This window comes from Mus musculus, chromosome 4 (genome assembly GCF_000001635.26).
Source record: "Mus musculus strain C57BL/6J chromosome 4, GRCm38.p6 C57BL/6J".
Taxonomy (NCBI): domain Eukaryota; kingdom Metazoa; phylum Chordata; class Mammalia; order Rodentia; family Muridae; genus Mus; species Mus musculus.
In genome coordinates, this window is record NC_000070.6 from 7129342 (window position 1) to 7154633 (window position 25292).

Consider the following 25292-nt stretch of genomic DNA (forward strand, 5'->3'; position numbering starts at 1 on the left):
AACTCACCACAACAAATATTGCATAGCTGGACAGAAGGCTCATTGAGTAAGGTCACTTCCCCCAAGTCAGATAATATGAGTTCAATTTCTGGGATTCACATGGTAGAAGGAGATAACTGAATGCCATAGTTGTTCTCTGACTTCCACAGCCATGTACTACAAACAGACAGAAGATAAATAAAAGTTTGAGGAGGTCAGAGGAAATAGCACAATTAATAAAGTACTGGACACAAATGCATACAGATGTGAGTTTGTTCCCCAGACCCTATGTAAAAACAGCTGCATATGGTGCCTTTTGTAACCCTAATCCTGGGGAACTGGACAGAGGAAAATCCCTCCGGTTTCCAGCCACCCAACCTATCCTAACTATAGAGTATTAGTTCTGTCTCACAAAACATGGTGGCCTGTTCTGGGGAAGGTCATGCGTGTTCAATCTCTGGCATCCACATGTGTGCACACATATGTACACACTTGTGCATCTATACACATATAAACAATTCTACACACAAGTCAATAAAACATTTGCAAACTATATATCTAACAAGAGGCTAGTTTCTAGACTGCAACAAAGAGTTCTAACATTTCAATAGCTAGAAAAACTCCAAGAAAATAGATTGAAAATGAGTTGAAGGGGTTTGCAACCCCATGGGAAGAACAATAATATGAACCAACCAGACCCCACCACCCAGAACTTGAAGGGACTAAGCCATCAACAAAGGAGTACACATGGCTTTAGCTGCATATGTGCATATGTAGCAAAGGATGGCTTTGTCATGCATCAGTGGAAGGAGAGGTTCTTGGTCCTAAGAAGGCTCGATAGATGCCTCAGTGTAGGTCGGGGAGGTGGGAGTAGGTGCATGGGTAGAGGAACACCCTCATAGAAGCAGGGGGAGGGAGGATGTGATAGGCTGTTTCCAGGAGGGAGGGAAACTGGGAAAGGGGATAATGTTTGAAATGTAAATAAAGAACATATAAAAGAAAAAAGAAAAGAAAAAGAAAAAGAAAAACGAGTGCCTCACATTTCACAAAGAAGAAATAAAAAAGTGGTCCTTGGGTATGTGTGAAAATTGTCTTCATCACTGAATACCAGGAAACTGAAAATCAAAACCTTATGAAATATCATTCTGATTTATTGGCTATTATTTAAAAGATGTAAGGCAATATTTGCTGAAAAGAATAGAGACAAAAAGATCTTTGCAAATTTTTAAGGTGTAAATTCTTACAGCCATAGGGATAACAGTAACAGTAGAGGTCCCCTAAAGAAACAAATTTAACAGTTACCACATAGTCCCATCACCATATTGTTAGATGTATACCCAAAGATAATTCTCACTTTATCTTCAGGATTATAGACAATAGTCAAGGAATAGAACCTGAGTTTGGTGGTACACACTTGTAATCTAGAGCTCAATAGCAAAAGGCTGTGAATTCTGAGTTATCCTGAGCTATATAACAATATAGCTTATTAGTCTTAGAACAGCAAAAACGTGATGAGGAAATCAAACTAATGAGCAAACCACTGTTCAGCCATAAAAGGATGGAATTATTTCATTGCAACAATATTAGTAAAACTAGGGGTCATTATGCCAAGTGAAAGAAGCCACAGAGATGTAGATACCATGGACAGATTCATTCCTTAAGCAAGATTTTGAAAGAGTGATCTCACAGAAGGTGGGAGTAGAGAATGACATAATCGAAGATGAAGAAACTACAGACAGAGAAAGAAAGAAGAAAGCTTGGTTAACAGACAATAAGTTAAAGTTAAGCAAAATGACTTCTCTTCTATTGGTTCAATAGGGTGACCAACTCTCTAAATCTATCACATTGCATCTTTAAGAAAGCTTCATTTCATAAACATGATTGATCAACTTGTTAGCCATTGGTGATCATTTTATCCTTCCAGTCTTACTCTTTACACTTAAAGAAGAAGGTACGGCTGAATACCCCAGTACTCTTACCCCACTTTGGTTCTCTCTGTGACCAGCCCTCATTCTGAAGGAAGCTGTGGCCTGACAGACTTAGGTGAACTCACCGGCACACACAACATGTGAGCACACTGAAGATTCCAGGACTCCCAGCAACCTTTATGAACAAACTTTCTTTCTATTTCTGGATTCAGCCAAGTCTACTCCCAGGGCAGAGCACCTATGCTAGCACATTAGTGTGAAACATCCTCATGGGTAACTTGCATCAGATTCAGTTTTTTATCATGAGATTTTGGTGAACTTTAATTGAGAGTGGGCCCTATGGTCAGTAATAGTATTCCCATTAGTCATCTCCTAACACTTATCACATTATACTGTGTCCATAATCTTGTTCATTTTCTTACTCATGCAAATGGAATGAGGTGCCCAAGTTTACATTGTTCAATTCCTACCCCTAACCCCTTGAAGAGTAGTTAAAGAGATGATCAGTAAAAATATTAGACTCGTATATGAATTGAAACTCTGTGGATAGAGGTAGATGAAACCTAAATAGATTGGCAGCATTATACTTGAAGTCTCAGTTGTAACAAAAACAATACAGAAGAAATATACATTTAAAAGGTGTATATACAGAGTCACCTAATGAAGGATTTAAGATGAAGTTTTTTAAAAAATATTATTTTTCAAAATTTGAGGAAACTGTTTATTCTCAACAAAGGGAGCTTTAAGATATTTCCTCCTTCCGTGTTCTATGCTATTATTGTTGCACCAAATAACCCTAGGTGGAGAAGCAGGTGGCCTTCATTCTATCAGCACTAAATCCCGACCATTAACCATTTGATGAAACATCAAGTATATGTAGTATAGGCTGCTCTTACCGGTAATAGATTTCATTTTTAATCTTCTCAGAAAATGTAGTCAGCTCTGTCCTTGCCTTAAGGGTCATTCTGAGGCCGGATTATAAAGGGCAGGCTCCAGCTCATAACAACCACAACAGTTGGGTGAGTCCTGCTTCCCTGTAGTCAGGGCAGACAATCAAGTTGCTCCCATTACTTCTCCCATATGCAGGTGATGAAAGGTGAAGAGAAACAAACATATTTCTGCCAGAGCACAAAGTTCCAAACCTTTCACTAAGCTTTTCTCTTAAGAGTGAGTCATAAAACCGATTCGAGTTCTCTTGATCATTTTCTCCCATAGGGAATGGATGAGAAAGACAAGGCTCTCTTGGAGATCAAAATGCAGGAACAAATAACTTTAATGAAAAGAAGAGCAGGCTGAGAAAATGAGTTGAGCAAGTGTTTGAAGCTCTCTTGCATGTCCATCTCTGGGCAGAAAATAGAAGAGGGCATAGACACTTTCCTGCAAGGAGAGCACTTGTATCCTGGAGTGAGAATCTGCTGTTCTTGGAAACTTAAAAAGGAAACTCAACAAATGGATAGCATGCCCCAGATAATTAGCAATAACTGTGTGTCTCTTCTGTTGACCCATTCTAGAGCTTCTTGCAGGCTTTCCATGATTTCTGACAAAACTATTCTGAGTAGATACCTTTTTCAGGCTTAGTTTCTCTCTACAGGCAACCAGTTCTGCACAGTGGTCATGGCTATCCTCAGCGTGATCTTCTTTTTATGTGTTGCTAAGTCTTTGATAGAAGAAGGAATGAGCCTTTTTATCTCTTTCCTTCTTGTCGTCCACACTTCATCTTCAACTTCTGCATTTAGCAAGAGCAAACACATGCTTTTCTCTTTTGATGATGTCATTTCAATACCCACATGTTTGATTTAATCTTTATAATTGAAATTATTACAATGGTTGGTTATATTTGAATTAGAATTTCTAATCTATAAAAGTGTTTTTTACCATTTAATGAATTTTTACCTTCTGTTTCTTGAAAAAGGAAGGCAGATCATTAAAATATAATCACAACCCCCGACTTTCAACATCACAGATGCTCCAGCTGCACCATGAACTACATTTTAATTTAAGTGGCATGGACTTGTTAGAATACTACTCAAACCAGAAGTTCTATTCCGATGGAGAGAATTAACATCTTATTCATCCATGACACTCCTACTCAGTGACAATTTCTATGAAAATTACAGTGCAGTAAGCTTTTATTACCAACATATGAATATAGGGCCATGATAAAAATAGATACCTTTACTAATAGTATTTACAACTCATAGTTAATATTGAAGTAAAGAATTACTGAAGTTATAATGATATTACATACTTTAAGATACATTTGTATATTGATTATATTTCACACTTACTGTGGGGAGCCGCCCTCACATTCGCCGTTGCAAGATGGCGCTGACATCCTGTGTTCTAAGTGGTAAACAAATAATCTGCGCATGTGCCAAGGGTAGTTCTCCACCCCATGTGCTCTGCCTTCCCCGTGACGACAACTCTGCCGATGGGCTGCAGCCAATCAGGGAGTGACACGTCCTAGGCGGAGGATAATTCTCCTTAAAAGGGACGGGGTTTCGCCATTCTCTCTCTTGCTCTCTTGCTCTCTGGCTCCTGAAGATGTAAGCAATAAGGCTCTTGCTCTCTTGCACTCTTGCTCTCTGGCTCCTAAAGATGTAAGCAATAGAGCTCTTGCTCTCTTGCGCTCTGGCTCCTAAAGATGTAAGCAATAGAGCTCTTGCTCTCTTGCTCTCTGGCTCCTGAAGATGTAAGCAATAAAGCTTTGCCGCAGAAGATTCCGGTTTGCTGCGTTCTTCCTGGCCGGTCGCGAGAACGCGTGTAAGAACTTACTATTCTGATTTCATAATTAGAATTTGTAAATTTTTTCTTCTAGTTCCAATGAGTCATTTCTCTAGGTTTTCTAAAATGTTCCCACATTCTAAGAGTAGAATGACACAGAGCAGACTTTTTCTCTTTCTGAGAAAACATCAAGAAGACAGGCAACAACATCTACATTAAGGAACAGATAAGGCAGAACTCTCATATTTGAAAAGTGGAAAACCAGTGGACATGTTCTAGAATTCCTCTGGTTTTTCTTAAAGGTATATTTCCATTTATGAGGCAATGGCAGCATGCCAAGTAGAAGAGAGAGAGAGAGAGACCAGAGTCTGGAGAGACTGAGGAGGGTGAGGGTTTTAGGACATAATTCCAAACAGCTGATACTACATAAAAAAGGAAACTTGAGAAGATGATATATAAGCTAGTGATATACTTATTTAAATCTTACACACTAAGTGAACACTCATGAAACAAGGCAAAGACATACCAGGAAGCCAGAGGAGTAGAAAGCAGAGAAATAGGCTCCACATGTGGTGACATGTAGCATTCTTTTCTGACCACCTAGAGAACTCAGTAGAGACTCCCCAAATGGTAGTTTGGCTAAGCAATGTTCAAGATAGAGGCCACTCTAGATACACCCTGACAAAGATGAAAGAGCCATTTGTAGATAAAGCTTTTTGCAAGTAGTAATATATACCAGAGCCCACATACATAAAACTCCAGAATGCAAGGATATAAGAACATGGTATCTAGAGTATGATTCAAATTTTATCAGTTTTAGTAAGGAAGAAACTGAATCCATAAATGAGCAAAAGCTTAGCCTAGAGAAACAGACTCTGGAAGGAAAAACATGATGGGGTTGGTAACAGACACCTTAGGGAGAGGGAACTAAAATCTAACCAATGGACAAATATTTAAAAAGGTGAATATGAAGACAGGAGCAATGGTAAATTTCATTTAAGACATGATGACATTGCAGAGAGCTCCTGGACTTGTGCTCATTGAACTGTATCCCCTGGAATGCTGAGAATACATGCAATATCCACCATAGCAGACAAGATTTTAAAAGTTAGGACCAGAAATGAGAACTTTATTATATGTTTTTTGTAATATAGTAAACACTAGAAACAAGACAAATGATCAGGAAGACATTACTGGTCTTTGTTAAACAAAGCACAAAAGAACAATCTAAATGTAAGATCATTAAAGATACTCAATCAACTATGAACCATATCAAAGATGTAACACATTTGTTATTTGAATTACAGAAAAAAATGATGGTTTAAGGAGAAAATTAAGTAAGAACAATCTATTTCCAAATTTCCAGTATTTTGTGCATTGTGCCCACGGACTATTCACAAATGATAAACATTAAGACTTAAGCACACTGCAAAAATTAAAAAAAATTATGCAAAGAATTGCAAAAGACTTCATGCCAGAGATTCTGAAACCAGAAGACATCGAAATCACAGTGTGCACTTTTAAATGCACACAGAGTCAATTGAGAATTTTATATCCAGTAAACAGTTGTTTCTAGCCCTAAGAAAAAGACTTCTTTGTAAACAAAGAAAAGAAAAATATGAGGCTGCGGAGAGTTTAGCACATAAGAGATCTTGCACTGTATACATGAGGATCCAAATTCAAATTCTTAGTACTCACTTAAAAATGTAGGTGTGGATGCACGAGGAAGCATAATCCTAGTGCTACGGAGGGAGGGCCCAGGAGATCATTGGAGCTTGCTAGTTGTCAGCACAGCTCCAGCTTCAGAGAGAGATATCAAAACAAAAGACTAATGTGGAGAGTGACATAGCAGGACACCTCATGCCTTCTTGTGACTTTTATGTGTGCTTGTGTATGCTCCCCCTCACACATCTATGTGCGTAACACACACACACACACACACACACACACACACGGGGGGGGGGGGTATTTGTGACCATTAGATTTTGTGCAGTGCACATGTTGACTTTCAGACCATCAGTCTAAGTTGTCAAATGTAAATCTACAGAAAAGATTTATGGAACATCAGAGATCATAACTATTACAATAAATATTCCCATCAATCTTATTTTAAGCAGGATTTCTCATTAGTGCCATTCGGGATGAGATTCAGTTAAATCTATCTATCTATCTATCTATCTATCTATCTATCTATCTATCTATCTATCTAATACCTACATATATGCATGTCTACATTCATGCATATTTACATATATACTAACATAAGCATATTTACACATATATCACTTATTTCACATGGTTTTATAAACTAGAAAGTGATTAAAGGAAAGTATTGATGAATTAGTAGAAGCATTGATTGAAGAGACATAATTTATTAGAATTTGATTGAATGAAAAACTTAAAGCTAGCTGGATGTGGTGCCATATGCGTTTAATCTTAGTGCTTGAAAGACAGAGGCAGGTGGATCTCTCTGAGTTAGAGGCCGGCTTGGTCTATAAAAATAGTTCCAGAACAGCCAGTGCTACTCAGAGAAATCCCATCTTAAAAAGAAAAGTAACCAAAACAAACAAAACCTTAAAGCTTAGTAAAAATAATTTTTAAATGTTTTTATTTCATAAATTTAATCTGTCTCTCTCTCTGTCTCTGTCTCTCTGTCTCTCTGTCTCTCTGTCTCTCTGTCTCTCTGTCTCTCTGTCTCTCTGTCTCTGTCTCTGTCTCTCTCTCTCTCTCTCTCTCTCTCTCTCTCCATTCTGCTCTCTTCCATATCTCTGTGTTCCCTGGATGTCTTAGAACCCACTCTGTAGACCAGGCAAGGTATAATACTGCCATAACCCACCACAACTCCATCACTAGTCATCTGTTTGCATATTTTCTCATAGTTCTTTCAGTACAACACACATGGACAGTTAGAAAGTTTTACAAACTTGAAGTTAATACCACAACAATGGGTAATTTAATCTTGCTAATTATTCCATGTGTGTGTGTGTGTGTGTGTGTGTATTTAAATGCATAAACGTTGATATATATAATACATTTCTCTACTTTTGATTTACTCTTCTCTCATAAATTCTATCCTAACTACAGTTTCCTGTCCCTTGTCTTCTCCCAGTCCCTCCCCTACCTCCATTTACCCTCCAGACTTATTACTCTCTAGTGCCCTTCAATACAGTAGGTCTCCAAGGGATGTAATCCAAGCATGGCACAATAAGATTCAATAAGACTAGGCACATACACTCATATCAATGAGGCTGGACAATTCAAACCAATAGGAGGAAAAGTGTTCTTAGTGCAAGCAAAAGAGTCAGAGACACTGCATTACCTCTGTTAGGACACACATAAGAACAGCAAGCTACACAACCATTCTGTGTATAAAAAGAACCTAGCTCAGACACATATAGGCTCCCTGATTGTTGTTTGTGAGACCATATGAGCTGGTTGGTTGATTCTGTGGGCCATATTCCTGTGGTGTCCTTGATTCCTCTAGCTCCTAAAATTCTTTTCCTTCCTAGTCAAGTTTCCAAGCATTACAGAAAGTGCAGAGATGCACAAGGAGGCTCAAAATGAAAATAAACTTGATACACCCAAACTATAATGATGATTTCTTCAAACTCAAAGACAATAAGATGACGTTTTTAGTATGTCATAAAATATAAACTCACTGGCCCATTTGTCACCATAGCAATTATGTCAAATCATGTTGTGGGGATATTTAGAAATTTATAAATGTGGAAAACTTCACATGTGCTCACATGAGATAAAAGTGGAGTACATTCTTTCAAAGTATGTTTCTGCGGTTACTTACCCCATACTCTAACAGAGCAACCACAACTAAACTCATTAAGACTCACAATAAACAGGAAAGAGCAAGGAAGGAAAGGGAGAGATGGTGGGAGAGAAGACCAAATTAAGAAGTCAAGGGTTTTCTTTCAGATTAAGTGAGTTTGTAAATGGGACAAATGACAAAAATTCATTATATACACATGTGATATTCTCAAAGACTATTTTAGGAACTGTATTTCAGCATTGTGTGATAGAGTCTAGCAATTATTTTTCTAGAAATTGCTTAGAGGTATTGCCTGCATGCTACCCCCCCCCCCCATTTTGTGTGTCAAAAAATGCCTCAGGAAATTGAGTTCAGGTTGATGCTTCATACCTATCATCTTAAGCCTTGGGAGGCTGAGGTAGAAGGGCTGATATGAAATCCAGGTCAGCCTAAGCCATACATCTTCACAAATTATAGATTAGATAGATAAATAGACAGACAGACAGACAGACAGACAGACGGATGGATGGATGACTAAAGCACTGAAATACTATGAAAAATGTCAATAATCTGTTATGGATGTACACTATTATAAAAGTCTGGAAAGAACAGGTCACAGGCAAGTCTAAAAGAGGATTTTGCTGGTAAATAAACAAACAAAATTCTTAACAAATGTAACAATATAAAAAGACACAATATAAAACACAAATTTAAGGTGACAAATAAGACATTTTATATACAACATAATATTTGTGGCTTTCCTATTTTAGGTAGATAAATTTCTATAAGAAATCAAAAATATAAAAGATGTGAGTTTAAGAACACAATAGGCCAGTGTATCATTTAAGAAATTTTAATACATTTAATAAAAATCAACACCAAATAATAAGAGATTTACTATTTCTTTATTAAATATGAAAGCTTAGGTGTAGAATAGGTGTGGCCTTGTTGGAGTAGGTGTGTCACTGTGGGTGTAGGCTTTAAGACCCTCATCCTAGCTTCCTGGAAGTCAGTGTTCTGCTAGCAGCCTTCAGATAATGGTGTAGCATTCTCAGCTCCTCCTGTATCATGTGCCTGGATGCTGCCATGTTACCACCTTGATAACAATAGCGGAACCTCTGAACCTGTAAGCTAACCCTAATTAAATGTTGTCCTTATAAGAGTAGTCGTGGTCATAGTGTCTGTTCACAGTAGTAAAACACGAACTAAGACACCACGTTAACTACTTTCATTCAAACCACTAAAAAATATTGAGAGGTTCTTTTGTTTATTCAGTGGGTAAAATGTGGCATGTATCTTAAACATAAAGATATTACAGTGATCTATCTATCTATCTATCATCTATCATCTATCATCTATCATCTATCTATCTATCTATCTATCTATCTATCTATCTATCTATCTATCTATCTACCTACCTATCTACCTATCTATCTATCTATCTATCTATCTATCTATCTATCTATCTATCTATCTATCTATGTGTGTCTTCCAAAATTATAAATATAGCAAAAATAAAGATTAAAACCATTCAGTTTCTTCAAAATTTCTTTATTTTTTTAAGTGCTTTGACTTAAACCCCAGGAATTTAAATGCAAAATTCTCCAGCTGAGCTACACTCCCAGACCATATTGAACCTTAACAACTGAAAAGGAACAAGGTCAAATCTATTTGATTTTTATTTTAAAATGAGTATGAGTTTTTCTGGCAGCTGGTATTGGTAATCACCACATGGGGGAATTAAAAAAAAAAGTTAAAATTTTTGTTATGTTCTTTTTAAATGTTGAGGGAATTCATTTTAACATAAAATTTATTCTTATTTATGATTAATTTAAAATCATTTCTGCATTGTAATGTATATAATAATAATAAAAGCAATGTAAATTTCAATAATAAGAGACTACCTAAATAACTGTAGAATAGAGTAGAACATGTGAGTGAATATTGATAAGATTAAGGCATTGGCACACCCATTTAAGCCTAGCTTTTGGTAGGCAGAGGCCGCCGTTCTACACAGTGATAAATGCATACATCAATAGCACAGGTACTAAGATCAACCTATTAATAAATGGGACCTCATGAAACTGGAAATCTTCCATAAGGCAAAGGATGCCTTCAATAGAACAAAATGGAAGCCCCACAGAATGGGAAGATTTTCCCACACCTGACAGAGAGATGATATCAAAAATATATAAAGAACTTCATAAACTAAACATTATCAGCCAAATAATACAATTGAAAATGGTGTTCAGATAAAAACAGAAATTTTTCAACAGAGGAATCCCAAATGACTGAGAAAGACTTAAAGAAATGTTCAACATCTTTAACCACCAGAGAAATACAAATCAAAATGTTTTGAGATTCCATCTTATACATGTTAGAATGGCTAAGATCAGTAACACAAGTGTCTGATCATGGTGGTGAGGATATGAAACAAGGGAAACACTCCTCCACTACTGGTGGGAGAACAAACTTGTTCAACCACTTTGGAAATCAACATTGTAGTTTCTCAGAAAATTGGGAACTGATCTACCTAAAGACCCAGCCATGACACTTCTGGGCACACACCCAAAAGATGTTCCACCTTATCACACCTGCTTAGCTAAGGTCATAACAACTTTATTCCAAATAACCAGAAACTGGAAACAGCCTACATGTCCCTCAACAGAAAAATGGATTAAAATAATAATTAAAAATTATGTAGTATATTTACACAATGAAATACTACTCAGCTATTAAAAATAAGGACATCATGAGATTTAGACATACAAATAGATGGAACTAGAAAAGGTAACTCAGAGCCAGAAAGACAAACATAGCATGTACTCACTTATAAGTGAATATTAGCTGTAAAGATAACCTTGCTATAATCCACAGACCCAGAGGAGGCTAAGTAACAAAAAGAGCTCAATACTAGACTAATGGATATCCTGGGATAGGGGAAAAATATATTTCCAGTAGAGACTGAGGGCAGGTGGGCACGGGAACAGGAGGGATTAAGTTGGGGGTGGAGGGAGGAAGTACTGGATAGAAAACTTGAATTAGGGGGACATGGTATATAACCTAATGCAATGGAAACTCTCTGGAATTTATGAGGGTGACCCTAGGGAACACTCCTAATTCTGGGGCATATGGACTCTGAACCAGTCATCTTCTAGAAACAGGCAGAGCTTCCACAGAGGGATTTGGACACGAACCCAGCCACAAAACCTTTGACCTACAATTTGTCGTGACTGCAAGTTGTATATATGTATTATAATATGATAACTTCATACTGTTGGTTACTGAAAACTTTAATTATATCTAATGTTTATACAAGCCAATAACAGATATTGGCTTATATTTTAAATTTCACTTAAGTATAACAAATAGCTTCTTAGAATAATGCCATTCTGCAGTATGACCTTGTCATCGAACAACTAGCCAATAGATGTAAACTATCTACCTGATTTGGGGCACTATCAATCTCAATGTTTCTTTGAATATTCTGCTTTAGAGTGGATTTTATGAAGAATTATTTCTACAGAAATATTCTAATTTGTTACTCCATAGAACTTACATGCTTTAATTAATCTATCCGGCAGCTCAAGGCCTCACTTGTCCTGATGACAACAGATAGGAGAACTAACTTGTTCTCTCTAGATAAGGATCTCCATAGTCACGGAGACTTGGGAAGCACATTTGAAAGGAGATGCAATGCTGTGGGATAAATCTGCATGACACTGCTCATTACTGATACTTTGGTCCTCTCCATCCTTGGAGTTTCATCTTATAATTTCTTGAATTTGTTATCTGAATATTTGTGCTGTTGTGTAAGTGGTTTGTGAAATACAGAGAACATTTACTTCACATTTGACTATTTTATAATAGCTTCTAAATAGGAAAGTTGTGAGAAAATGTTCACATATAATGTGTAGCTATTGAATTTTTTCATAAAAGGCAAGAAGAAGCTAAAAAAAAAAACCTCATTTCACTTAATGTATTTCACAGATTGCCATAGCCTAGGACTCTTTATTATTGGAAAGAAAATACTGCTTTTCTTCAATAGGAAACAAGCATATTTGCATCAGAAGAGAATAGGGAAACTGTAAATAGAAGGTTAACTTTGGGTTTGTATTATGCAAACTGAGCTGTCATAACCTTCAGAGACATTTGGGGAATATTTTCACATAAAAGGTGAGAATCTAACTATTTATTCATTAGGATCTATGATTCACTTCTCAGTTTAAAAAGTATCAACATTTCAAAGTCTTCGGGTCTTGTAGGCAAATTCATCACCTGTCCTGATGACCCTTTCATAACTCTAGCTCATACCTCAGCATTTCTGGAACTCCTTATCTGAATAGCCCAGTCAGTACATCCCTTTGTTATATTTTTCTCTGATGTACTCTGACTCTCCAAATAAGAGTATATACGTTTTTCTATTCTAACAATTTTATTTTATTTTTGTCTAGGGAAATTACCCTTATAAAAGAGATTGTTTTCATCAGTTTCATACATTTCCACAAGTTATTTTGATCATAATCACCCCCATTACCCTGGTTCATCTCCTTTCCCTCTTGGTGAATCTCTTCTCCTTCTGAAACAGGTTCTTCTTCCCATGTCCATGTCTTTCTGTTATGCAGGTCAGATACAGGTAAGTCACTGCCACTGTCTGTTCATGATTGCAATGGTTGCGTCATACCCAAAAGACAGTGTTTATCATCCCTGCCCAGTCTCAGGCTCTTAAAATTGTTCCCTACCCTCTTCCACACAGCTCTCTGGCTCTTGGAAGGGGGTGCTAAAGAGGCCCTATTTAGTCCATTAGTCTCAGCACTCTGCACAGTTATCTGTCTCTGAATCATCTGTCACTCTTTGTAAAAAGAAACTTGTCTGATGAAGACTGAACACAGCACTGGTCTACGGATGTAAACACACATGTCTAGAAGGTGCTTAGATTACATATCCATTAGCAAAACATCAGGAGCAAATTTGCCCCTAGTGCTTGTGACTTCTCCAATCATAAGTTTTTGAGCAAAAATACAGTGCTAGGCATGTATGTTGTTCTACCGAGTGGGGCTCAGATGTAATCATAAAGAGGATAATGATCCTAGTCATGTCACTGTTACCTTGGTGGGCACATCTTGCTGGAATGATTGATAAGAAATTATTCTTTATGTGCACTGTACCGTTCTAACATGAATTCTGCATTTCCATGTTCATTGTCATTTTCCTGGGTGGTCTGTTAATGTGATATGTCATCTAAAACGGCACACGCACTAACAGCTTGGTATCCGGCTAACAGTGGTCTTTGGGGAGGCTCCAGACACTTTAGGAGATAGAGACTCCCGAGGAAGCATGTCACCACAGGCATGCCCTGGGTGCAGCTTGATATTGTTGTAGCTCCTCACTGATCCTTTGTCCCTTCTTTTGCATGCTGGGAAGCCTCTGTCACCATGCATCAATGACTATAACATTCTACCTCTCACAGGCCTAGATTCAACATAGCCAATGGCTGTGAGTGAAATCTCTGAAACCATGACCTAAACATATCTTTCTTCTTTTAAAGTTGTTCTGTCTGATGGTACTTTGTCATGGCAATAAGAAGCCTGACTAAGATGCATGGCTTCCTTTTCTAGCCCAGACTAATTGAGTGTTTTATCTCTTTGACTACCTGTTATTTCTGTTCCCTAATAATTTATTTTCAAAAAATTCCATATTCTAATATCCACTGCTACTCCAGTTGTCCTACTAAGAATTGATAAGGTTATACTGATTAACAAATCTCTTACCAGCCCACACTCATTTACTATCTCAAGGCTCTCAACATTGCTAAGAACATTTTTCTCCAGAACCATCCCCAGTGTCCACCAAAAATTCAGTGATTCTCCTGCTTTTTGTTTTTAAGTAAGTAGCTTGATTCTACTTCCTTGGTCTGCTGAGTTCCTTAGCCTCCTGGATCATTTGCTGTGCATGTTGCTGCAGTCGTTCTGTTCCCTGTTAGCCTGCTACTTTCTTTCCTATATTTGAAAAAAAAAAATAATTACTGCAAGAGTTCCTACATTACAGAATGATGGAGAAACCTTCAAATTGGAGAGGGTTTGTATTGACCTTGAAGGCAATGATTAGCCAGGTTTGAAGCCAGGGCTCCACACTCACGTGAGCAGTGTACCTCATTCTATTGCCATAGAACCACTGAGAAGCTGTTTAAGGTCCAAGGCTCACTTTCCCACAGCCTTTTGGGTTTCATTTCTCCCACCAAGTTGTTGATGCAAGACAAGGTACCTTGTGCAACTGGAATTTCAGATGAACAGTGACATATTTTAAGTATTAAAATGCCTTAAATATAAAAGCTACAGTTACATTAAGGAGTACTAATTATCTAACATTCAAAGGTAGTGGGCAGTTCTGCTTGCTAAACTTGGAACGCTGTCTCTAACTTCACCTATGGCTCTTCTGCCCTGTTCTGTTTTTTTTTTTTTTCTTCTCCAATTCGTGCTAGTGAATCCTCTTCCCATTAGCCCCAAAGCATGCTTTGGACTCTGCTCTCCTAGTGCTAGGGACAGGACTGGCTTTCCTCTCTACTTCCTTCCAGTATTCTTGCATATCTCTCAGGCTTTATCCAACTCTAACAACACTTCCTTGTCTTGATTGCTGCCTTTCTGTAGATCAAAGTCTTTGTTCAAACAGTGGATTTCTACTGGTTAAAATTCAACTTGTCCTTTAATGTTTAACTCAACTCTGCCCTACTGGTCTTGTACACATTCCCATCTTCTCTGGTAACCATTTCCCTATTTACTACAGTTTCTTTATCAAAGGATTGATCTGATCAGCAAGGTAATTATTTCCCAACTGGAACCCTATTCCTAATACCTTGCATATTATTCACTGTACAGACAGTTGAGACTTTCTCAATAACACTAAGACTATAACCCATGTTTTCAGTACACCTTCTCTGGTTCCTCATTGGGCCATTGCATCTTCCTAGGCATAGAGTATAACTTTTTATGTATTTAAATTCTAGTTTTCAATCCTTACTTTTCAATGGCAAGGGTCAAGCCTCCTTGATCTTGTTCTCACTTCTGTATGCAAGTCACAATACAACAGTATATAGATTCTTACAGGAGAAATAACCACAATTTCACCATATCTCTGTGGCTTGTTATTGTTTTTGAAGCTGGTTTCAAACTCATAATTCTGTTGGTTCAGCTTCCTAAGTAATAACATTACAGTCAGGTACCATGCCTAAAACTCACCACAATTTGTTTTTATTCCATGAATTGCTTACAAGTATGTTGAGAAATTAGTTTCTGTCAGGTCAAGACAGTTATCTCCAGAGAAAAGCCCATGCTTCCACAGGAATATTTTTTTATGTATATTGTGATGTGAGGAAGATAGTGAACCTCCTTTTTTACGAGTTCCAGTTGAATAAATGGGTAGAATGAGTGGATTTACTTTCCAGGCAATTTCCTTGAAGTAAAGCTAAGCTGGAATTCTATTTTATCTGACAATGATTCTCACGCTAGGGAATGAGGTAAGGATTATGGGTGATTTGGAGAAGTTAGGCATCTGTCCTTAAAGAGATGTTGGTGGAGTTGGAGACACAAATAGTCATGCACAGAGAAAGTGCAGATAATGAAGACTCAAGTATTTATTATGGAGACAAAATGATAGCAGATGCAGGTGCCAAGTGACTAAGGGAGCTAAGAGAGTGGGTAATGGGAGCCGAGTCTTTAAAATGTGACCCTAGGTCCTATTGTAACAGGAGACCTGTTTGGCACTATCTATCCATTGTATGGAATTATTTAAATTTAAGAGGAATCCAGTTACAAGGCATTTTGTAGTAAAAAGCCAGACCCTCAAGAAAATGGCAGATTTCAGACCCAGGTGACTTGAAGACTTGACACATAATTTGAAAATAGTTTTAATAATCACCTCTCCTTTTCCTTAGTCCCAAGGCTGAGTAAATAACAATGCCATCCATAAATATAAATGCCTTTGGTTTTTTAAAAATGATTTTTTAATGCCTTCAGTTGCTACAATGTGCTCACTCTTTGCTGCTTCTTGCTCCCTTCTCTCCTTTGTTTATGATCAGAATGACTTTAGATAAAGAAGGGAGCCAGCCAGAAGCCAGGCTTCTCACATTCATTGGCAGGTGGTCCTCTATGATCTCTGCCAGCTGTAGGTTTTGATCAGAGATCACAAAAAAAAAAAAAAAAAAAAAAATCATGAAAGAGGGGAAGGGTAAGAGAAGAGCTCTTAGCAGAAGCACTTGAGCTCCCCCGACTCCACGACTCAGCCTGTGGGTCCCTTGTCTCTAGGACTTAGTCAGGTTTTAAAACTCAGGGAAAGTGAGCTAAAGAATGGGAAAGCACTGCCTGCCATTTCAACTTTTTTTTTTTTTTTCTAAATTGGTCTCATCAGCAGCAGCTCTAATGTGATGCTGGGAATATGTTTCCTTTTAAGAAACATTTGTTACATGGGGTACTTTGACTTGTGGTTTATCTTAAAGTGAGTCAACCTCCCTGATATCTTAAAAAACACTCTAGTGTTACAGGATTAGCTCTCATCTCCAACCTGAGTGCTCAGCATTAGCTTCCTGTAAATTACTATATAAGCTCAAAGCCATTTAGATCATAGAGCACTTGATTCTTTCCAGGCACAATCAATGGAATGACCTCTCTCTCTCTCTCTCTCTCTCTCTCTCTCTCTCTCTCTCTCTCTCTCTCTCTCTCTCTCCGGAGATAGATAGCATCGAGTTTTGTTCTTTCTACCTGGTATATTAGTGTATATTATTTTATCAATACAATATCAATACAAGTTGTACATTACTGAATATAGGACTTTGGGGGAAAGGATATTTGTTCTGACTACTAGGAAGCCTGTATCATTATTAGACAATTGATTTAGTTGAAAGTTTCAATTGAGTACTTAGCAGATCAGGAAGAGCCTAGGTTCTGAGATTACTCATAAGAGTTTCTTATAAAATGTCTTAGAAGGAAAGAAGAGTTGATTTTCTTTCTTTCCCAACATTTATTAGCGTCATCCAAATTATTTACCTCTGCCCCTGTTTCCATCACTCTTTCCCAATAATCCAAAAGTGAAAGGTCAATAGATCGTGTGTGCTGACCATGAGTTGCATATAGAGAATCTTGAACTTTTCCAGCAAAAGACATCCACTCCTGGCTTGAATTCCTAGGACAGGCTAATTAGCATTGCGCTAAGTGGACAGACCCACCGAGATAATATGTGGACATATGTTTTAATTTCTTAAAAAAATGTAAACATATTCAGCTAAAATCACCAAGTATCACATGACCGTCATTATAAAATAACATCAGTGAAGGGAATTTCAGGCAATATGCAACTCTCTGAGGAAAACATTTTCATTAATAATGAATACTTATATTAATTGGCCAAATAGTTCCTTAGGCATTTTACAGTATAGGAAGCTCCTTCCATGAAAACAAAGACTAGGCTTAGAACAGTTTTAGGGGAAACAACATAAACAGAAAGGGGCCACCTTGGCTCATGTAATGCACTAGATGCTAAATCACCGATGTTTTTTTTAAATCATGACTTTGATAAACATGTCATTGAATTAATTTGAGTGGTAGCAGATAGCTTGACCTAAGCAGACTGAGCCATACCTTTTACTCGAGTGTGAGTGTGAATGTGTGTGTGTGTGTGTGTGTGTGTGTGTGTGTGTGTGTGTGTGCGCGCACATATGCACATGCCCCAAAAGTCATCAGGCTTGGACAGAAATGCAATATGGTCTTAGTCACTTTTCTAGGTCAAGTCATAACTTTCTGAGACAAAATGGAAAAAACAGGCAATATTATTATATATTGTGGTTTTACCATTGTTGGTCCAACAGTGGGACATCTCATAGTTTTCAGTAAGTTGAATGCAAGCAGTTTATGACAAATACAGAGAAATAAAGCTGGAAATAATTCAACAATTTACTAAGAATGAGACATCTATGGTCTACTCATTCCGGTTGCTATGCTATAAATGCTAGAAATAAGTGCATTACTTTTGTTTCTTTCCTGTTTTTTTTTTCTCCCCAATTCATTAAAGTTTGGCTACACCTCACATAAATACTGACTAGTTGGATTAATTCTACCGGAAAACTGCATTGTCCTGTGGTAGCATGCTCTGATTGCAGCATTCTTTGGACCTCTACACACGTCTACTCTTACCTGCTCACATTGTTTTCTGTCTGTCTCATTCTTGTTTTCTTCTACTTCCCTTCCTTTTTTACTTTCCTTTTCTTATTTTATTTTATCTTATTTGCTTTCACCTCCCAAGTGTTGCTGAGATTATACTTATGCCCCACGATGCTGGGCTATTGCTTTGTGTTCGCCTCTGGGGCAGTCCTAAGGAAGACTTTATCCCATGGCAGCAGAACACAGCCTTGTCTTACAGGAGGCTGCAGCCTGACACTATTGTACCTGCCCTTTCCATCTTTCTTATCACGTTCTGAAAAACGATGCACAGTTTACATTTTCTTATCTTTGTGGATTAATATACATATCAGAGGAAATATTAAAACATTTTAAGCTCATAGGTTCTTAGACATTAATACCCATAATAACTATGGCAGACAAAAGAGGAGACAAAGCCTCTGCTACCACTGTCCATTTTCTAGTCACAGCACACTGCATACTCATGACAAACTGAGGTGGGGAAGCCATATCTGAGATTTCTCAGGTATGGATAGTTTATCTGTCAGACTTTAGAACCTGAAATATTAGAATATCATGGTAGATTACTGTAGAAATAGTCAATGTCTTATGGCCACAAGGAACCTCATCATTCCCTAAGACCATTTTGTATATTTTAACTAACTCCAAAGCTGTCATGAAACAGCCACCCTCTTTCCTTTTGCATGTAAATAGCCTACTTAAAGCAAAAATGGATCGGCAAGTCTGCCAGGAATCAACAACCTCAACATCCAGGTCCAATTCTATTCAAATATGAAGATGAATAGTTATTGACGTAGCTCTTAATAAAGAAGACTTTTCTCCGTGGCCTGGAGTAAGGAGTTTTGTCTCTCTAAGACTGTTAATCAGCTCCTAAAGTCTAATCCCTCACCCTCCATCACTGTTGTTGGGCACAGAGGATGGGGCCCTGTACTGACCCCCCAGTTGGCTCTCTCACTCCTTGAGCAAGAGTAGGATACAGTTCAACTCTGACTGTCTTGCTGCTTGTCACCCACCACCAGGACAGTCAGATGTCTGAAACAGCTGTCAGAGAAACTTCAGACTTAGTGTTGACTTAGGCAGTACCTGAGCTCATCACAGCATGATAGACGGTGTGGTTTCATTATGTCTCATTTATTTTGGAAGCTACCTTTAGATTGTAGATAGTAGACCTGTTCTCATCCACTCTACTCTCCAATAGACAGGAGATACAAAAGAGTGATTTCTGAGGGTCTGCACTAGATCCTTCATGTACTTATATTATGGCTTCCAGTTTAGTTTTTTTTATGGGATTTGTAGGTGTACAAACTAGTGAGTCTCTGTTTCTTGTGTTTTATTTGGAATCTTTTCCTTCTGTTTGTTATATCCTACTCTGATGTGTTAGTTTTTGCTAATCTTATTATATTATATATTGTTAATATTAATTAGAAGCTTCCTTATTTTTGAATGAGGGGCAGAAAAGGAGTGGGTCATGATGGGATGGGAGATAGGGACAACTGGCAGGAATAGAGAGAGGGGAAAACAGTTATCAGGGTATATTATGTGAGAAAAAAATTTCCATTAAAAGGGAAATAAAACCAGGTGTCTAGAACAATAGTGTAGAACAAAAATCATAGCAATAAACCCAAAAATATATAGCTAGCTTATTTTCAACAGAGGACATAACAAAGAAAGACTATCTTTTCTTAAATTTAAATTTATTTATTTCATTTGTATAAGAATTTGCCTATTTGTATGATACTTATATATACACCATGTGTGTGCCTAGTACACATAGAGATGAAAAGAGGGAGTCTGACCTCTCAACTTATAGTTACAGATGGTTATGAACCACGATATGGATGCTGGAAACCAAACCTAAGTCCTCTCTGCAAGAGCAGCAAGTGCTCTTAACTGCTGAGTCATCTTTCCAGTCTTAAGAATATTTTCTCTGATAAATGATTCTGGAAAAAGAATATACCAATGCAATGCAAAAGAAAATATTGCTCATTTTTCTGATGTTATTCACACAAACAACGCACACTAGATAAAGAACCTGTTAATACTCAAATTGCAAGAGTGGAAGAAAGTCCTTGGCATTGGCTTTGGAAAGGAACTTTTTAGTACAACTATAGAATCTTGGGTTAGAAAGGACAAATAAATACATGAAAATGATATCAGACTAACATAGGGAAAATAGTAACTGCAGACAAAAAGGGCATGAAACCATGGTAACCAGGGGTGGTAGCATACATGGAAACAGAGGCACATGTGAAGGAGGCACAGCTGAAAAAGCACAGGACTAGAGAATCAAACAGGAAACGTGCCATGTTAGCTGGAGTTAACAGTACTGTGTTAAGGAGTTCCATTACTGTTTTACTGGGAGAGCGTATCTCAGGCGTTCTTGTTACCATGTAGCATAGGTGACATATGATAGCAAATTAGTTAATGCCTTTGACTAGTGTTCTCATTTCCTTCTGTGAAAGCACATGTGAGCCCCTTCTTTATACCTCAAACACATGTGACAAAATGAAACAATCTCTGAAACAGATGTAAATCCCACTCAGAATTTTACATGTTCTAGCCTATTTTTCAAAGATGTATGTACAGGCCTTTGAGTAGATAATGCAAGATCCTGTCTGTTTTCAAGTTCTACCTATTCTTGAGGCTTAGTAACAGGATCTCTCCTGCTTCAAGCCAAGATGGCTACACCTCTTCCCTGAATCTGAAACCCTTTTCAGATTATGGCAATTTTTAGGAATCATGACATCCTTGAGAATTCCTTAAATTCTCCTCCAATAAATTCTCTTTAAATTTCTTTGCATCTGTCATATTTGGCTATTGATCAAATCAGACCATGATTCTGCAGCCTGAGACAGTGACTCATCATTATTCATCAGGAGCCTCTGGAGTTCTCAGGTGATGCTCTCTGGCTTTGCTTGAGTCCTGCGCAGGGCAGCATGGAGTTGTAAGTTTGGTTGGGCAGCAAGCAGTGAAAGGACTTTGTGGACATCCAAGGCAGTGGGGACAATCTTGTCTAGGTGTCCTGATTGTCCTTTACAGTCTCTCATCCTTCAGTTGGCTAGAATTCCTTTCTTCCTCTTCCTTGCTTTCTCCTTTTTCCTCCTCTCATTCTATTCTCTTCCTCTTTGTTTTCTTAAATCAAGGTCTCACTTGTTGCATAGGCTGATCTGGAACTCATCCTGACTTTCCAAATGTCTAGCACTGTGCTCAGTTTTTTTCTTGAATAACTATCTTAAAGAAAATAATCAGAGGCAATTAAGTCTGAAAATCTGATCTCAGGGAGACATAGCTGTTTATCCTTTGCATTCAATTGGTCAAAACAGTTCACAATATTAGTTTTAATTCAGAGAAAGAAGAGGGGAGGGGAATGTCACCTCCTGGGAAGATAAACAAAAGTTTCATAGAAGATGTGAACATGCTGGACTGGGAGGCATTTGCAGCTATCATTTTAAAGAATTTATTTAATTTATTAAATTTTATCGTTTTGGGTCAAATAGTTTATTTCTGTAAGTCCCAAGAACCAACTCATGTTGTTTATAGATCAAGAACAAACTGAAGCATTTATGGTCAATCTAGTCAAAGTAGCAAACAGATAACCATCAACTCGGCCTGTCCTCTCAAATTTGGATACAGGTCCGATTTGTTAGAATTTCCTGCCACTTGGAGAGGTATCTGACCATGTATTAACTCTCAGTTCAAGAAACAAAATGAAACTCAAACTGTGTAATGGAACCAGCAACCCTTTTAAACTAGCTGACCATCAGGTGTAGGCTCTTCCATGTTAATGAAAACCCCATTTTCTTTTGTTTTACTTTTCTTTCTTTGTGTCACTGACTCCATGCAATACATAGACCAATGTCAGTATCTCTTAGAGGCACTGCATATGCAATGTGTAGGTCCAGCAGGAGTCATCTTTGCCACAGACTAAGACAACATGCTTAGGGAATAAAAGATGGCTCAGTTAATACAGCACTGGCTGTCTAAGCCTGAGGATCCTAAGGCTGAATCCCTAGGAACCCTTGTGAAAACCTCAATCCATAATCCCAGCTCTAGCAGGCAATGGTGGAGAACATGTGGAGACTGGCAGAGCCCTGTAACTCCTGGACCAGATGGTCTAGCTTAATTAATGATGAGCCCCAGGTCCAGTGAGACACCTTGTCTCAAAGAATAAGGTAGGAAGTGGTTTAAGATGCTACCCACTGATTATGACAAAGATGATGAGACATGCAGAATGAGGTTGGCAGGAGGATGCACACCACCTTCTGGAAACCCACACTTGTTTGTCTACCCAAACCGCTCCAAACCCTGTTCCTCTGAGGTTTTTGTGGTGGCATTCTAGGTGCACTAGTTAAATTCATGGATCATTGGGTCTTAAACTTGAGTCCCTTGAATCCTCTGTAGAAGGAGGGAGATGAGCTAAAAATGCCAACTCTCAAATCCTGCATAGTGCTTTCTTTAGACCAGCCTATGCTTGAAGCTTTCGAAGGGCTTCCAGTTGATCACTACACCAAATGACATTTACTATTGGAGACCCCAAAAGTTTTAGGATTTTTGTTCTAGAAAAGGATATACATTATATATATATTTCAATTTTAGAAGACTCTAGTACAAGCGGCATCTGTACACTCGTGTTTCACTTGGTCAAATTGTAAGTGTTTAAAGAGCATGTAGTCAACCTTTAAAATGGCTTCTTAAAAATGCTTTTTTTTTTTTTTTTTTTTTTGCTACAAAATAAGACAACCCAGTGTGCACAACTACCTCATGCAGGGACTGCTACTCATTGGTGTAGGATCTCTCTTCCTTCAGAGTCCATCACAAATACTCTGTGTTGTTAGTCTACTAATACCTGCTTGTACTGGTGATTCCTTGAATTTGTAAGGGTAATAAAAACAATAGAGGTAAACAGAAAAGTAGAGGAGTCAAGATCATGGCTTCTCAATACATAGAATAAAATTGAAATGACTAGGTATTAAAGTCATTTTCCATTCAAACATAATTGTAGGTGACCTGAATCATCCCAGCAGATGGCCATGGAATTGAAAGGCTTCCTGACTTTGAAGTTGCTTCATGGGTGGCAGCCACACCTGCTTTGCCTTGGGCATGGGGAGACTGAGCCAGGTACCTGAATTTCTAGCCACATTGTAAAAGCTATAGAGATAGTGTCTGCATGTTGTAGCTTAGAATCCCTAGCACTTCAAATGAAGCAATAATAATGAACAGAGATAAGCAAGAGAGTACATATTTTCTAATAGTCATCTCCCGATTTATGCATACTGGGGAGACAAGTAATTAAAAGGGGGGAGTTTATTCACACCTTTTTCTTCTATTATGTTGTTGTTTGAAGTTAAAAACAAGACAGAAGCACTTTAAAAATTTGGAAAACACAGACAAATACAAAGAGAATAAAAGGAAGTAAAGAGATAGCCCTCACTTTCCTATAATTTCAACATCCAAAGCCAACTTTGATTTCTAGTTTCTCTTAACTGATGGCCCTCTTCAGTTATTGACCCATTTCTTTGCTCTTCCCTGCCCACAACCCCCATCCTATCCCAATGCCCAAAAAAGGGGGAAAAAAATCTATGGAAGATTTGTTCTTCCTGTGTGGAAAGCCCTCTGTCCTATTCCCTCAGCCACATGAGGACCTGTTGAGGTTCAAATTGGACCCCCAAACTAAATGCTAATCCTCAGATAAAACTCTCTGCATTCTCTGGCTCGCAGGACACAACCATTCTCTGCTTCTTCTACCTATGTGGCGGCTTCCTCCATATCTTTGTATAGTTATTTATCTTTCCCACGTCTTGTCATCAGGCAGCCCAGGGCTCACTCATTCCGTTGGTCACCAATTTTTCTTCATGGCTACCAAGGGATGCTTTTCTAGATCCCAGCATCTGATTCCAGTCAAATGTCTAATTAGGCATATTAATTTCAGCAGCACCAAGGTTAGTTCCTTTCAATCCTACTTTTACCATAATGGTTTTGATTTCAGGAAGCAGTAATTCATCCTTCCAGGGACCTAGATGCAAAACTGTTGCTTCTGTCTTTCCTATTTTTCTCACACTCTCAGTACAACTAATCCATGACCAAATCACATTGACCTAATTCACCATGTGTTCTGAATCCAGCTATTTCTCAGAAGACTTCCTCTTCTACCAGTCTTGTTTACACTTCTTCCTTTCCCTATACTATTGCAATTGCTTTCTGAAAAGTCTCACGTTTCTATCTTGCCTGGCTGTAAACAAGTAACCAGAACAAAGGGATTGTAAACAACCCCAAACTGCTCCAGGTTTTCTGCTTGAAGCCTTTTCTCTGCTGGAGTTCTTGGCTAAATCTCCAATCTCATCTCCATGATTGCTTCTTTTGCTTTTCGTACTTTGTTGGAAATGGCCAGCTTCATTTCCTTAAACATAAAGTGTGCTTCTTTGTTCTGGCATTTGCTCTCCCACTGTTATCCTTGCTGGGGAATCGGAACTTTTCTGCACCCACCCCCCACTCATTTCCTTTACATTTGTGCTCAAAAGAGTACTTTTTTGTTTCACTTCCTTCTTTTGTGGTACTGGAAACAGACTCCAGGGTCTTGTATATATTAGGCAAGTGCTCTAAGATATGGTGCAGCTCAGGCTAACCCTGCATTTGTGATTCTCTTCCTAACTCCCAAGTTCTGGGGTTACTGGTAGGCACTACCATGTCCAGATGCTCAGGAAAGTTTTAATC

At 38.0% G+C, this 25292-nt stretch overlaps 1 long non-coding RNA gene across 3 annotated transcripts in view; it reads left to right on the top strand.

Annotated features, from left to right (window-relative positions):
- The first annotated feature begins 4631 nt into the window (after positions 1-4631).
- Positions 4632-25292, top strand: part of Gm33462 — a 28732-nt gene continuing 8071 nt past the window's right edge. For 2 of the 3 annotated variants that reach the window (XR_390366.2, XR_881094.2), the window contains exon 1: positions 23592-23699. This is a non-coding gene — a long non-coding RNA (predicted gene, 33462). Of the gene's footprint in view, positions 4671-23591; positions 23700-25292 lie in introns of those variants that run through there. The other variant, XR_390367.3, reaches the window with a different exon arrangement.